This window comes from Mustela nigripes, unplaced genomic scaffold, assembly GCF_022355385.1.
Source record: "Mustela nigripes isolate SB6536 unplaced genomic scaffold, MUSNIG.SB6536 HiC_scaffold_682, whole genome shotgun sequence".
NCBI classification, from domain to species: Eukaryota; Metazoa; Chordata; class Mammalia; order Carnivora; family Mustelidae; genus Mustela; species Mustela nigripes.
Window position 1 is genome coordinate 102,441 of NW_026740089.1, and position 10,253 is coordinate 112,693.

At 53.8% G+C, this 10,253-nt stretch overlaps 1 pseudogene; it reads right to left on the reverse strand.

Moving 5' to 3' along the window:
- Window positions 1-6,132: 6,132 nt before the first annotated feature.
- Window positions 6,133-9,483, reverse strand: LOC132008693 (IQ motif and SEC7 domain-containing protein 3-like; annotated as a pseudogene).
- Window positions 9,484-10,253: the final 770 nt, after the last annotated feature.

Sequence of the window (10,253 nt, forward strand, 5' to 3'; positions counted from 1 at the left end):
CATCATGTGACACCAGGGAAATAGAAATCAAAACCACAATGAGATGTCACCTCACACCGGTCAGAATGGTTCATGTTAACAAGTCAGGAAATGACAGATGTTGGCGAGATTGTGGAGAAAGGGGAACCCTCTTACACTGTTGGCAGGAATGCAAGCTGGTGCAGCTGCTCTGGAAAACAGTGTGGAGGTTCCTCTAAAAGTTAAAAATAGAGCTACCCTATGACCCAGCAATTGTACTACTACCCAAAGATACAAATGTAGTGACCCAAAAAGGCACCTGCACCCCAGTGTTTATAGCAGCAATGTCAACAACAGCCAAAGTGTGTAAAGAGCTCAGATGTCCACCGACAGATGAACAGATAAAGATGTGGTATAAATAAATAAATAAATAAATACACACACACAGAGAGAGACAATGGAATATTACTCATCTATCAAAAAAATGAAATCTCATCATTTGCAATGATGTGGATGGAACTAGAGGGTATTATGCTAAGTGAAATAAGTCAATCAGAGAAAGACAATAATATGATTTCATTCATATGTGGAATCTAAGAAACAAAACAGTTCACGGAGGAAGGGAAGAAAAAATAAAACGAGGAAATCAGAAGGGAGAAAAACCATAAGAGACTCTTAATCTCAGGAAACAAACTGAGGGCTGCTGGAGGGGTGCTGGGTGGGGGGATGGGGTAATTGGGTGATGGGCAGTAAGGTGGGCACATGATGTAGTGAGCACTGGGCGTCATATGTGACTGATGAATCGCTGAGCTCTATCTCCAAAACAAATAATACACCATATGTTAATTCACTTAATTTAAATAAAATACAATTAAATTAAAAGAAAAAAGAAGAGACCCTGTCCTTCTAACCTGCTGGGTGGTGGCAGTGTCGAGTTTTTAAAGCAGTGGAAATAAACACAGAGTCTATCCCGGCCTGCCCTGGGCCTCTTTCCACCCTCCTGCAGACTGATAAGGGCCAGCCTGGGCCCCAGCCTGCGCTCTCCTTCCTGGTGGAATTCCCCAGAAACAGAGTAACCATTCTGAGGTTACCCATGGCAGAGTAGGCAAGACATTCTCAAATAATTTCTTCCTAACCACGAAAGGCTAGCACCTCCCAGCCTGTTGAGTTGGATAGGCAATCTGTCTTCATTTCTGAATGTCCCCTCATAAGAACAAATCTGTTACACTCTGGCCAACACATTTCCAAGGAAATGAAATAATGTGATCTGACTAAAATGTCAAATTCTCTTTTTTTTTAATTTTTTATTTTTTATAAACATATATTTTTATCCCCAGGGGTACAGGTCTGTGAATCACCAGGTTTACACACTTCACAGCACTCACCGAAGCACATACCCTCCCCAATGTCCATAATCCCACCCCCTTCTCCCAAACCCCGCCCCCCAGCAACCCTCAGTTTGTTTTGTGAGATTAAGAGTCACTTATGGTTTGTCTCCCTCCCAATCCCATCTTGTTTCATTTATTCTTCTCCTACCCACTTAAGCCCCCATGTTGCATCACCACTTCCTCATATCAGGGAGATCATATGATAGTTGTCTTTCTCTGCTTGACTTATTTCGCTAAGCATGATATGCTCCAGTTCCATCCATGTTGTCCCAAATGGCAATATTTCATTTCTTTTGATGGGGGCATAGTATTCCATTGTGTATATATACCACATCTTCTTGATCCATTCATCTGTTGATGGACATCTAGGTTCTTTCCATAGTTTGGCTATTGTGGACATTGCTGCAATAAACATTCGGGTGCACGTGCCCCTTTGGATCACTACGTTTGTATCTTTAGGGTAAATACCCAGTAGTGCAATTGCTGGGTCATAGGGCAGTTCTATTTTCAACATTTTGAGGAACCTCCATGCTGTTTTCCAGAGTGGCTGCACCAGCTTGCATTCCCACCAACAGTGTAGGAGGGTTCCCCTTTCTCCGCATCCTCGCCAGCATCTGTCATTTCCTGACTTGTTGATTTTAGCCATTCTGACTGGTGTGAGGTGATATCTCACTGTGGCTTTGACTTGTATTTCCCTGATGCCGAGTGATATGGAGCACTTTTTCATGTGTCTGTTGGCCATCTGGATGTCTTCTTTGCAGAAATGTCTGTCCATGTCCTCTGCCCATTTCTTGATTGGATTATTTGTTCTTTGGGTGTTGAGTTTGCTAAGTTCTTTATAGATTCTGGACACTAGTCCTTTATCTGATATGTCGTAAAATGTCAAATTCTAATATTGAACAAGAAACGGAGTAGACGCAGCGAGAGAAGGAACATCCAGGAAACCCTTCTGGCAATTCAGCCCAAAAGCTGCATTCCGTGCACTTCCACGGAAATGACAGATACCCACACCCACCCTGCGTCTGTGATTCCCCTCAGAAAAGATAACCCAGCCCACCCCCCCTTCACTGGCCTTCAAACTGCTGAGGTGAACATTTCAGAAGGGAAATAGAGCAGAGCCAGATTCCCCAACCATGTGAAAACTGAGAGGGAGAAGCTTCCAGCACCCCTGGATCCTACCCCAGCTGATGTCTGGCTCCTCAGGCCAGGCTGCCAGGGCCCCTCTCATCTCAGCACCAGAGAAGATTTCCTCAGAGTGCAGGATGGCCCCCAAATGAGCTCCCCGCCCTCCCTAGCAAGCCCCAGCAAGTTCTTGCTGTCTGGGGAGTGGACCTGATCTCCAACCAGACCTGAGGCATCTGAGGGATCCCCCCACCGGGCCAGGGCCAGGCTGGGGAGGCATCTACCTACCTGTGCTTTCAAGTGAGAAAGATAATAATGGAAATAGCTAATATTCGTAAAGAACTGACTTAGCCTCAGTCACTGACATAAGCACTTTACATGCATTTTAAAACTGTAATTTGCATGACGTGGGTCCTATTGTCCCCATTTGACAAGCGAGGCCACAGGCCCTTTTCTCCTTTATAAAAAAAACCAAACACTTCCCAGGTAAACAGTGGAATGGACATGGCCTCTTGAGCTCAGGATGCCTCCTACTAATTCAATACACCCTGATTCAACGCATTTCTTCTTGGAACGGATCTGCTAAGGAATCAGGGCATTAAGGGTCGAAGAGATCAGCTTCCTAGAGCAGCAAGGGCCCGATTCCGGAGGCGACGTCACGGAATCCATGGCGCTCAGACGTAGGCCAGCAGCTGAGGTGGATTCTGCTTGGCCCCTTCTATCTTCCTTTTCTCCACAGGCCTGTAGATGGTAGGGGTCAGGGTCTCGCCCCATCCCCTCCTAGAAGCTTCCACCCTCTCCCCTTCCTGCCCAGCTACATCTCGGAGAGTGCAGTGGCCGGGGCTGTCTCAGTCTCCAACGGGATGGGTGATTTATGTCCTTTTATTCAGCAAGCAGCTTTGTACAGAATGGACGAGACATGCTGAATGTCACCAGGTGGGAGCAGAGACGCTGTGCAGAATCCCAATAAAGCCTTTTCGGCCTGGACAAAATGGCACCGGTGACTTTGTTATTATTGTGTGTGTTCTCTGGTGGGCATAAGGAAGAGGCAGCAGATGCCCAGAGGTGGTGGGAGAGCTGGCCTGAGTGGCAGGGAACCCCCCCGAACCCCAGCATCTGGCTCCCCTGTGAGTGCCTGCCCCCTTCCTGCCTCCCATCTCCCACGGACACCCTACAGGAGACAAGCCAGGCAGGCGGCAACTCGGACTTGGGTGAAGAGGTTCCCTTTTGGTGCTGTTTCCGCACAGAGGCTGGGTGTGCCGGCGAATAAAGCACAAGGGTCCGAGGCACCCACTGGGGCGGAGGGGGCTCAGCTCTACACTCTACTCTCCTGACACCCCTAGGCCTGCGGAAGTTCCCTGTCTCCCTGTCCACCCTCCTCTGCTCATCTCTCCCACTGACACCAGGTGTGTGAGTTCCCCTGAGGCCACGGCCACGCCTGCTCCTCCCTGCCCCCATCCTGTACTCCCAGGGATGCCCAGCACAGCCTCATTCCCAGCCCGGAGCAGGCACTGCGTGTTTGTGGCAGGAACTGTGAGCTCCGGGCTCTGGAGCCTGCGGGCTGCTCTGGGATGGCCTGGTGGCCTGACAAAGCATGGCCTTGACCTTTAGGGCAAATGATTCTGCAACCATCCCAGTGTGAGACAGTGACACTGAGGAATACGTAAGATCTCAGAGTCACCGGAGTTGAAGGGATCTTGGAGATCGCACGGCCCGACCGTCTCGCTCGCTTTCCCGGTAAGGAAACCGAGGCCCAGAGGAGGCCTCCCAGCAGGAGAGGAGCAGAGCCAGGCTTCAGAGCAGGCCCTGTCAGGAGCAGCTCTGTCTTGCCACCACACTGCCCCCTCATCCCTAGCCTGCTCCCCACCTCAGCGGCCAGCCTGGTCCCAGGCTCCCAGCGGCGCCCCTCCCCACGGGGGCTGCCTGTCTCCAGCCCACACACTGGGTCTCCCAGGGAGGATGGCAATTAGTTAGCATCGTGCTGCAGGGCGCCCGCACCACTGGGGCTGCCGGAAAACTGCGCGTTCCCAGTGTGCCAGGTCACTGTGGACCTCGCAGGTGAGAATTTCAGGGCCAGGCCACAGGGCGACTGGGGAGGGCAGAGGAGACACAGTCAGTCAGGGCTGGGAGTGAAGCAGGAAGCCCCAGAGCAGAGAGACAAAGCAGGGTCCCCCAGGGGCACGGGGAGCCAGGAGAATGAAGCACTGAGGAGAGCACACCCCCATTCACCCTCCCACGGAGACAGGGCGGTGGGGGGTGGGGGGGCGGGAGTGGAATGGGGACAAAAGCAGATGAAAAGGCCGGAGAGATGAGCTAGATGGAGGGAAAGCCTGTGTGAAAGGAGACAGAGAAAACTTGATCTTTCTCCTCTTTCTATCATTTCCTCAGGGTCTCCCTTCAGGGCACCCTACCCAGCAGGGCTGATGCTGAGGAGAAAGGGGGGGCGAGGGAGAGGGAGAAGAGAGGAGGAGGGAGGAAGCACACTTATCCTTTCAGTGTCCTCTGCAAGACCCTCCCTCAGAGCAGCTCAAGCACTAGTGGGGGAGGGTCTGGTTGTCCAAACGGGGGGGGGGACTGAGTTCCGTCAACTACGGGGCATCCTGGGATTTCAAGGTCCCTCACATATGTCCAAGCCCCTGCTCTTCGGACTGTACTCAGTTAGACTGAGTGGATTCAGGAGCGTGACAGGGATTCCAGAGGACAACGGGATGACCCCTCATAATCCAGCCCCCTCCAGTCCACGGGCAGAGAACCGCAGGCCCCAGGGCAGGGACTTGTCCAAAGACACAGCACCAAGACTACTGCGTAAACAGAAGCCAGGTCTCCGAGCTCCCGCTCCGGGCACAGTGACAATCTTGCCAGTCAGGCTACTCCCAAACCCTCGGGCAGGAGACCCCTGTCCCTCCTACAGCAGCCCCTTACTGCTCCAAGAGCAAGACGAAAGGGAGAGATTGTTTCAGAACCCCCGAGAAACACGTCTGCTGACTTCCCAGGGAGAGGCTTCCGACAGCATGGTGACCTTCAAGAAGGGGGTCTGGAGCAGACTTTATGGGGCCTCACCCTCTCTCTCTGCCAGGGGCAAGGTGGCTTCGAGGCCCCAAGGATGCCACCCCAGACCCGAGGGCTCTCACCTGCCCACGCCTCCACGTGAACAGAGCCAAGAGCACTAGTGAAGCCAAGCCCACATCCTGCCCACATCTGTTGATCTTGGTGGTAAACGAATGTTTATGGAATCACTGTATTTTCTTGCTCTGAAACCCTTCCATCTAACTCCCTTTTCCTGACTTGTGTTTGCCTCCACCAATATGAAACTGAACCCACATGGGGAGCAAGCCGGCCAGTGGGGGCTCAGGGGCTCGGCAGACGGCAGCAAGGGGTGGGCTGAGGGTCTGTTCACCAGGCAGAGACAGTCCCCGTGTAGACCCAGTCCTCCTCTCTGGCCCCACAGGGTAGCAGGGAGGGAGGCCTTTTCGTCTCCTTCGACCATTTCTATACCCCTGGTGCCTTCAGTGGGACCCAGCCTGGAGCCCGCTCAGTAAATGCAGGACCCCAGGAGGGGGAAACAGAGGCTGGTCAAGATACAGCAACGGGCCCAGACTCCAGGGGTCCTGTTCCCTCCCCTGTGTCCTGTGGGACCCTGGGCCATGCGTGGGGAGAGGGGCACTCAGTCCAGCACATCGTGGTTGAACTGCTTCTTGCTGTTGCCTAGGAACTCCCCGATCATCTGCCGGCTGAGGCCCTTGCGCTGGAGCAGGAAGTGGGCCACTCCGATGGGGGTGTCGGGGATGAAGCCTCCGGAGATCAGGAACTGGATGCCTTTGTCTGGGTTTCTGGGGGTGGGAGTGGAGGTGGGAAGAAGAAGTAGAGAGTGAGCCAAGGCTGTCCACGACTTCCTTCCTCCCTTTCTTCCAACCCAGGGGAGCTACAGAAGTGCCTGGAAGTTTCTGGGAAGAATTCCATCAAAAAGTCAGGATTCCTTCTGCTGCAGACGGGCTCCTTGTCCCAGGGGCTTCACCTAGGAACCTTGTCTTCCTGAACACCCCCACCACCCACCCCAATACACACACAGGAGTGAAGATAGCATGGGGAGAGAAGGAGTTAGGTCTGGCAGACGAAGAGAATTCCAGAGCAAGTGGAGATGTTTCTTTTCGTCTTCCCTGAAAGGCCCGGAGGCTTGCCACGAAGGCCCTTCCACCCAGTCTGTGCTCTGTCGTCTGTATGCAGTACTTGCCCCAGAAGCAGAGCTCTGGGGAGCAGAGGGGAGCTCTCCTACCGCACTGGCCACAGGGACACATGAATCCTGCTCTCCATCATTCACTTTCTCAAGCTCTAGTCTCTACGTGTGGATGTAGGTACTGTGTTTTTAGGAAATGTGCTCACAGTATGGCCTGCAAATCCATGCTGTTCCCTGAACTGTATCAGACTAGTTCAGGAGAAGCTAAGTACAGAACCAGAGGGCAAGCGTTTAGAACCTTTTATAGCACTCTGACATTTTTGGGATAACCAAGCATGTGATTGTTTTTCTAGCAACTCATTTTTATTGCATTTCACAAAAGTATCAGCCACCACTTAGTCCGTGAAAACCCAGACTGGTCCTTTACTACAGAGAGTTTGAGAACCACTGTCTTGAGGGATCCCAGGGTCTGCGTGAGTGTGAGCTCACAACTCCCCTTACTTGTGTGAGCCTGCTTCTTTTCTGCAAAACGGCATAATAAGGCCATCTCTAGATATTGTTAGGAAGTTTGCAGACGTTTTATGCAAGGTGAGCCGGGAACAGTAGCTGTTCCTCCCTGGAATAGAGGTTTCTGGAGACCAGGGCATGTGTCCTCCTCATCTCCATGGTCAACGCGCCCGGCATTCAATAAGTGACAGTTGAGTGAATAAGTGAACGGACACGTGGCTGGGAGAGATGTTCAATCTCCTGGCTCGGGGCTCTGAAGGAAGGGGTGAACGCAGGGTGGAGATGGGATTTCCACGGGAGGGGTGCGTGTACACTGCTGGCCCCCGGCTCTCTACATTCTAGTTGCAAGGACAGTTCTGGCTGGGGCTCTGGCTGGGGACTCTGAACCAAAACCCTTGTTCATTTTCCTGCTTTCCTTCTCCTGTTCACTTCTGTGCCACCTCTGTGTTCTTGTCGCCGCCCCCTTTGATCCCCGCCCCTCTCCTGCCTTTCACCTGGATTCCTTGTGCTCCTTCTCTTCCTTCTCACCCACCCGGACCCTCCCTTGCCTTTCCTCGTCTTCCTCCGTGCTCCCTCCTTGACGTCATCCCCCTGAGACGATGCTGATTCCTTGGCCTCGGGTCTGCCTGAAGGATTTCGTCTCAATCCTCATACGACCTGGACTATTACTTAATACTGCATTTTCTTTTCAATTCCCTCACTTTTCAAGCCCTAGTAAGCAGGAATAGTGCTGAAAGCATGGGCTTGATGTGTTGTTTTGTCCCTAATCCTGAACATAAATTTGTGAACCATTAAAAAGAAAACGTGCATCCCTACCCAGCACCTCCAGGAGCAGGTGCGGCACAAATGTCACCAGGCAGGGCGCTGGGATGATGCCATTGTAGCCCCTGCCCCCTCCCCGCCGAACAAGAGATTCCTGGGTCTCCCCAGAGCTCCCGAGTCGGTGCTCACTCACATGTTGGAAAGGTTGAGGCCGATGCGGTAGAACCGTTTGCGCAGGATGTCCGTTGAGAGCGTGGGCGACTTGCCGCTGGCGGGGTTCTCTCAGTGGGAGCGCGGCAGGCTCAGAATCATGGCTTGCAGGGCCTCCTTGGAGGCTGAGGCTGATGCTTCCGAGCCTGACTTGGCCGACTTGGTGGACGTGCTGCTGCTGCTCAGCGGCTCCGAGTTGTCGCAGCCTCAGCCTCAGTCCCTTTCCCCACCTCCCCAGTCCCCTCCTCCGCCACCTCTGCCTTGGCCGCCACCGTGGCCCCCTCCACCAGCGCCTCCACAGCAGCCCCAGGAGGGTGGGTGCTCGGGGACCCGCTGGCTCCAGCCTCTGCGCCAGTGTTTTCGGCGGGCCCGTCCCCCTGAGCCGCGGTTGTGGCCACCGAGGCCTCCTGCCCCGGGGCCTCTCCCTGCTCAGCTTTGCCCACCGTGGGCTCCGCCGGGGCCTGGGCGGTCTGCGTGCCCAGACAGTTGGCCACTGACAGAGCCGTGGCGGAGAAGACAGAGATGTTCTGGTTGGCGATCTGCACGGTGATGTCCCGGATAGCCATCATGAAGGTACTGCCGTGGCCCTGGGGCAGGCCTGCGGCCTCGGCGGCCTCTTACCCCGGAGCGGGCGCGGGCGCGGGGCGGGCACTGCCGAGCTCCGGCATCTCGGCCTCTAGGCCCGGCGGCCCCGCGCCCGCGTGCAGGGCCTGGTGGAGCTGGTAGGCGCTGCTCTCCTGCGGGGAGCACATGGTCTTGAGGTTCCAGGTTCTGAGCGCGTCGTGTATGGACTTGGCCAGGGACTGCACCTGCTCAGTGAAGGAGTCCTCCAGCGCGGTGAGCGTGCCCGCGAAGGTGGGCGGCAGGGAGGGCGAGCGCACCAGTGGCAGCCCCATGAGGCCGTAGCCCTCCATGAGCGCCTTCTCGGCCGCCAGGCTCTCGGCAGTGGGCGCGCGGACTTTGCGCAGGGAGATCCGTCGCGGCAGGCGGCTCTCCAGGAGCGAGTTGCGGATCTTCTTGAAGTTCTTGTTGAGCTGGTACTGGCGGAAGCGGTTTGGATGGTGCAAGCGGCGCGCCGGGACACGAGGTGGCCCCCGTACTTGTGTTCTAGCATTTCCATCTGTGGCAAGAACAGGTAGGAGAAAGAGCGTGGTGAGGCCTGGGGCGGGGGAAGGGAAGGGGTGCGGGGGACTAAAGAGCCAAAGTCTGAAACTCCTGCATGTCACGGCCTGGGATACCAGATCCTTGTCAAGACTCCTAGATGTGTAGGATATAGGACTGGCTTCCCAGCGGTTGGCGATTTCCGGGGGGCGGGGGGTGGAGCTGGTAGAGGTCAGGGCGTTGCATTTGGGGATCAGATAGCTGTTTGTTCCAAAGCGTTCATATCAGAGATCTGTATGTAAGTCCTTACGGGTGAAATACAGGGGATCTTGAGTTTGTATTAAAATACTCCATCAAAAAAACTGGAACCATTAGAGGAAACAATATTAACGAAAATTGTTAGAACTGGGGGGTGGTTATCTGAAAGTTTACTACACTATTCTTTCTACTTGTGAGCACATTTAAAACAATAACAAATTAAAAATTAAACAGGAATGTGTAAAAAATAATGCTGCTCCTCCCGTTCACCTTTCTTCCTCATCACTGAATTGCGGAAATTCCCAACCCTGGGATCATCATAAGGGGATGACTGGGGATTGATCAACGTGTTCCTGATACCCAGCCCAAGGGCTGGCACATAGTAGATGCTCAATAAATGTGAATTTAATAGATGGAGGACAGAGGAGTGGGTGGACGGATATTTTAAGAGTGGGAGTCCCTCCAGGCTACCATAATTTGGGCGCCCCATATTATGGGTGCCCCATAATTTGGGCCACCTCTGTTCCCAACAACACAATAACCTTTAGCCACATTGGCTCACCAGCCACTGCAGGTGGAGTGACTGCCTCTCACGACCTCAGCGATCCGCTGGGTTCCCTCCCCATGGGTGCCCCCCTATCCCCGGACCAACAGAGGCATCCTTCTAGCCCAGGAAAACTGACAGGCACAACCCCAACCCCCAGGGACGATCCCGGGTAAAATGGCATGACATCAATCCTATCTTCGGTTCTTCTGTCTCACCATTCAGGGCC